This window comes from Octopus sinensis, unplaced genomic scaffold (genome assembly GCF_006345805.1).
Source record: "Octopus sinensis unplaced genomic scaffold, ASM634580v1 Contig17932, whole genome shotgun sequence".
Taxonomy (NCBI): Eukaryota; Metazoa; Mollusca; class Cephalopoda; order Octopoda; family Octopodidae; genus Octopus; species Octopus sinensis.
Window position 1 is genome coordinate 7501 of NW_021835435.1, and position 6185 is coordinate 13685.

A 6185-nucleotide genomic window follows, 5' to 3' on the forward strand; every position below is an offset into this window, starting at 1 on the left:
TTTATGGAAGATGAGGCTCCTTGTCACACAGCTAAAAAAAAACAAGATTGGTTGCAAATACATGACCTTAAAAAACTTCCATGGCCAAGCCAATATCAGATATGAACCCTATTGGACACACACCTCTGGGGTCTAATGGACTAGACACTTAGTAAAAAAAAAAAAAAAATGGAAGCATCCTCAAAGCCAGAACTTTTGAGATTAATGTATGAAACCTGGCAAGAAATTCTCTAAGAGGATAATCGTCATCTGATCAGTAAGCATGCCTAACAGGGTTCTTGCTTTGAAAAATGCAAAGGACATGTCAGCTAAATATTAGAGAAAGAGAGAAAGAAAGAGAGAGAGAGAGAGAGAGAAAGAGAGAGAGAGAGAGATATAGATAGGTAGATAGACAGATAGATATAGATACATAAATATATGAATGTATGTGTATGCATGTATGCGAATATTGTGTACGTTGCGTGTGTGTATGTGTGTGTGTATGTGTGTGTGTTTATGTATGTGTGTGTGTGATATCTTCGTGTTGGCGTTTGTTTTATACAACCATGTGACAACCGCTGTTGGTTCGTCTGCGTCCCTGTTTCGTCAAAATTGACTCGTAGAATATACAGCAAAGCTGAAAGTTCGTAGAGTGGCCGATTTGTTACAAGTGTATCCTTCAAGACGGTGACAAGGCTCAACCACAGCCCAATAACTGAAATAAAGAACAGTGGGAAGAAGACATGGAGAAGAATCGTGGTTATCATGTTATCTGACGAATGTAAGTTTTCTTACATTGTCACAGAAATTTTGAGTAATTTTAAGCAAGTATTGCATTTTACGTTTCTTTTTTTCAGACATTTCAGGAGATTTTATGATTGCATTGGTCACGTTCATGGATGCGTTGAACAATTCGAGAGTGCGTTTCACGATCTTTGTTATGTAAGAGGCTTTTATAAATATTAGAGTTATTAATAGACACGCAGTGTAATGAATTTACATGGTAGATATACATGCATTGGGTTGTCCGGAAAGTTCGTGCCGATTTATATAGTAGCTTACCTTTCAACTTATTTTCGAACATGGTTTAGTCCATAAAATCGGATTTGACAACACCTCCATTTAGTGCACAGTTTAAGCTATCTTTTCATGGAAGACGGTTTATGTTCCTATAACCTGTGTTAATTCTGTAACCCTTTAAAATGGAAGATAAGAACATTCATTTTCGGCACTTGATGCTTTGGGAATCAGACAAACATTGCTGCAGCTCGGCTTGGATGTGTTTTTCCCACCCTCCATATTCACCAGATATTGCTCCTTCTGATTTCCACTGACTCAAGTCTCTGCAGAATAGTCTTAATGGTAAAAATTTCAATTCCCTAGATGATGTAAAAAGATACTTTTAAGAAGTTTGTCATTTAAGTATATATGAGCATATCTAAATATACAAGTATATGCATGAGAAGTCATACATAAAACAAAACATAGAAATCTGCATGTATGTATACATACATAGATGCACACATACATACATACATGCATGCAAGCATACTTACATGCATACATACATCAAAAATACCCTGTAACTGATACGTTAGTGAATTTATTTCAAAGTTTAGTTTTACATTCAAATAATTTCAAAATACGTTTACAAATTCTCCAAATTTTATGCTTACAACTTGCTTCAAGGTACGTAATTTCAAACCGGTTTCATTTCTTAAAGAAGATTTTCAATGCAACATAAGTGCGTAATGGCTTGCAACTTGCCTTCATTTAAATTGAGTTTACTATTAGGAAGTTCGAAATTAATTGATGATTCTGTAATTTATGTGTGAATAATTATTAAGATGCAATGGAAGTGGAGTTCATCATTCACAATATCTTCATTGTTTATTTCCAGGGATTCAGCAAGAGTAACCGAAACGAGGTAAGTAATCCATTTCTAAGATATCAGTATTGAGTGATGGAAGCACTCCGTCGGTTACGACGACGAGGGTTCCGGTTGATCCGATCAACGGAACAGCCTGCTCAAGAAATTAACGTGTAAGTGGCTGAGCATTCCACAGACACGTGTACCCTTAACGTAGTTCTCGGGGATATTCAGCGTGACAAGAAAGTGACAAGGCCGGCCCTTTGAAATACAGGTACAACAGAAACAGGAAGTAAGGGTGAGAGAAAGTTGTGGTGAAAGAGTACAACAGGGATCACCACCATCCCTGCCGGAGCCTCGTGGAGCTTTAGGTGTTTTCGATGAATAAACACTCACAACGCCCGGTCTGGGAATCGAAACCGCGATCCTACGACCGCGAGTCCGCTGCCCTAACCACTGGGCCATTGCGCCTCCACATCAGTATTGAGTACATTAGTTTACGCAAGTGAATAATGCAACGATCCACTGAATTAGCACCAACGACACAGTGAATGCATCCCTTCCCCACCTCAACTATACATGTACGCTATTAGAATGTCAGAGCAGATATAATTCAATTGAATTGAAATTGAACTGGAATTTGGTCCAGATAGAATGAGAATTTGTCGCAGTAGTACAATGATATACGATAACAAAGGTAGTATTAATGCCTGCTATGAGCGATTGAAAGTTTATTAGACTAAAATAGCCTTCTATGTATCATACTTAATGTATATACTTTTGAAACTTTAGTGTAATCATCGTACTGGTATTATTTAATATATTGGCAGATTCGTTAGTGCGCTGGACAAAAAGCTTAGTGTTATTTCGCCCGTCGCTATGTTCTGAGTCCAAATTCCCCCGAGGTCGACTTTGCATTTTATCTTTTCGGAGTCGATAAATTAAGTACCAGTTGTGTACTGGGGTCGGTGTAATCGACTAGTCCCCTTCCTCCAAATTGCTTCCCTTGTAGCAAAATTTGAAACCATTATTTAATGCAAAGTATTCATTATAATATAACATTCCTTAGAATTGTTATATGGCCGGTGCAATTCTTAGCCCATAGCTACAGTGATTTGTCAAAGAAAATATAACCATATCAATTCAGATAGAGCAACAGCATATGCAAGTGCAGGTGCAATGGCCCAGTGGTTAGGGCAGCGGACTCGCAGTCGTAGGATCACGGTTTCGATTCCCAGACCGGGCGTTGTGTGTGTTTATTGAGCGAAAACACCCAAAGCTCCATGAGGCTCCCGCAGGGGGTGGCGACCCCTGTTGTATTCTTTCGCCCCAACTTTCTCTCACTCTTTCTTCCTGTTTCTTGTCCCCGACTTCCTACGCAACCGCTGAGCCTGGATGCGCATTCATCCATCCGTCGATGCTCTCGATGTCGGGAGTTGACCTGCTTTCTCTTCTGCGGGTCTTACGAATAGCAAAAGGACTACGTTTCGGACTTCTCCCATCTTGCGAGCTCTGGGACGAGGACCGTTCGCTCAAGAGCAACAGCAACAGCATCTGCAGTACATCTGTATTAACTAAGCTTAAATAATAATCTATTGAACTTTAATAATGCGTATTCAATCAGATACTGCATAGGGTATCGTAAAATTTACATCAAACTCTCATCATTATATTTCGTGGCTGAATTTTGTTAGCAAAATTCTGTATTTTAACTCATGTATAGAAAAAAAGAGTCATTTTGAAAATCATGCTCTATCTCCTGATTATCGATGTGTGGATAAACAGATTTCCGTTCTCTTTACAGGTCAGCTTGCGAAGCATATTATTCCTTGTGATTGGGACCATATTATGTTTACACATGTAAATAAAGCCTAATTATGCAACACAAGTGTTTTGTGTTAATTATTGTAATCATTTGTGTTACGGAAACTGCACGTTACAGAACGTTACAGTTTGTGTTACAGAACCTGCAAAACATCTGGATTCACTAATGGGTACCTTATGCAAAAAATATGGCCTTCGATCAAATAGGCGTACCTTATGTAAAGGCTAATGACCACAATTTATTAATGAATACGTTTTACAATACATATTGATTGGGATATTTATGGCTTCTTTAAGTGGTACCTTACACAAAAATATATTGACCTGGATTTAGTCATGTTTAAATTATGCAGATTACACCGACTTGGATTCCGTAATGGTTACCTTATGCAAATAATAGGGACCTTAGCATTTTTCTCTACTCCTATTACAATCATAATTCATAAGAATTTGGACGTGACTGTAGTTGCGCGAGGCTGTAATAGCAAATAAACAACTGTATATCCGTTCAAGTATTGTCGGGGCATATTTGAGTAACATCTATGATGTTGCTATGATGTTCTTTGTTTATCTACTTATCCTCTTTGTGATTTTGGATAATTAGAAAACTATACAAATGAATCCTTTGAATTTAACTAAATTCTATATTTTCATGCAGCTGAAGATTCCTCTACATTTTAAGATGGATGTAATATTTACATTGTTCAATTAAATGGAGTTGCCTGAAACGATCGTACCGCATTACCTCTGGATATCCTTGTTGCTTATATATATATATATATATATATATATATATATATATATATAATATATATATATATATATATATATATGTATATATACACGAACGCACACACATTCACACAGGCAAACACACACACACATATATATATATATATTATTTTCGCGATGTAACAAATGTGTTATTGAACAAAAAACAACATCTGTTACATAATATATAGCCATTTCTAATATATTCATTTGTAACACGATCGCTTGTAGCAGCAGTAGAGACGTAAGTCTTAAATTGTTTGACATTGATATTCTTGACAACATCTACGAACACAGCTTCTAATCTTCTTATTCTCAGGTTAATTTAGTATACGTTTTCTACATTATTATGAATACTACTAGTAACTTTGTTGGCATGTCTACCTGTGTGACTATCGATCTATCTGTCTGTCTATCTATCTATCTATCTATCTATCTATCTATCTATCTATCTATCTATCTATCTATCTATCTATCTATCTATCTATCTATCTATCTATCTATCTGTCTATCTATCTATCCATCTGGGTGAATGTAGCAAGAATGGCACGTATGAATGACGAAGCCACCTTGAGCACGATCCTATGAACCCAGAAATTGAAAACAGAGAGTTGCTTATTTGCAAAAAAAAAAAAGAAATATAACATGTGACTCCATTGACCGAGGTTACCGTGGTCTTTTCCGTAGGCTTTTCTTTCCACGGGTAAACCTCACCTGTCCTCCCCTTTACACTTCATATTGACATTTCTGTGATAACGATCCCTATTGATCAATTTTTTTTCCTCTCCCCCTTTTTTTTAAACCCCCTTTTTTTTGTCCTCTTTCTCTCCTTTTACGATCCCTTTTGATCGAAACTTCCTTTTTTTTTTTTTTAAACCTTCAAAAGAAAAGCTCTACCTTGTAATTTGTTCTATCTGTGTGCAGCCCTGTGTGGCTAATAAAGAAACATATCTATCTATCTATCTATCTATCTATCTATCTATCTATCTATCTATCTATCTATCTATCTATCTATCTATCTATCTATCCACCTATCTATCTATCTATCTATCTATCTATCTATCTATCTATCTATCTATCTATCTATCTATCTATCAATCAATCTATCTAGCTATCTGTCTATCTGTCTATCTATCTATCTATCTATATATCTATCATATACACTTAAAAATTTGATTTAATTATAACACTATCAGTATTTAATATAGTGTATTCATTGTAATATCATCCAGGAATATACTGGGGTCCTGAAATGAAATACACAGCTGAAGGGTGGTACACATCAAGAAAATATATGGCTCTCTTCTGACCTACGTCTGTCCTCACTTCATCCTCTCTAACTATACACAATGTATTTTATACGTCTGCTAATTTTTTCCAAAGTTTATGATGACAGTAAAATAATTTCAAAATACTTTCATAAAGCCTACAAATTCTATAATTACGAAAATACCTCAAAGTACAGAAATTCAAAACGGTGTCACTTCTTACAGAAATTATTCATTGAAATATACGAGCGTAATATTTTGCTACGTGCCTTCATTTATATTGCGTTTCCTATGATGAAGTTGGAAATTAACTGCTAAGTATATAATTTAGGTATATGATTAATTATAAGTATACAACAAAAGATGAATTCCTCATGCAGGAGAACCGCAGAAGTAAAGAAGACGAGGTCAGTAACCCACTTGTTGAATTACAACTCTGAGATTCAATTATTTCTGCAGTGTAAATTTATCAC

General features: G+C 36.0%; 1 long non-coding RNA gene across 1 annotated transcript; it reads left to right on the plus strand.

The window, feature by feature from the left end:
* Positions 1-847: 847 nt before the first annotated feature.
* Positions 848-3719, plus strand: LOC118761842. The gene is made up of 3 exons (XR_004997677.1): positions 848-921; positions 1880-1906; positions 3654-3719. It is a non-coding gene; the product is annotated as an uncharacterized LOC118761842 (long non-coding RNA).
* The last annotated feature ends 2466 nt before the right edge of the window (positions 3720-6185 follow it).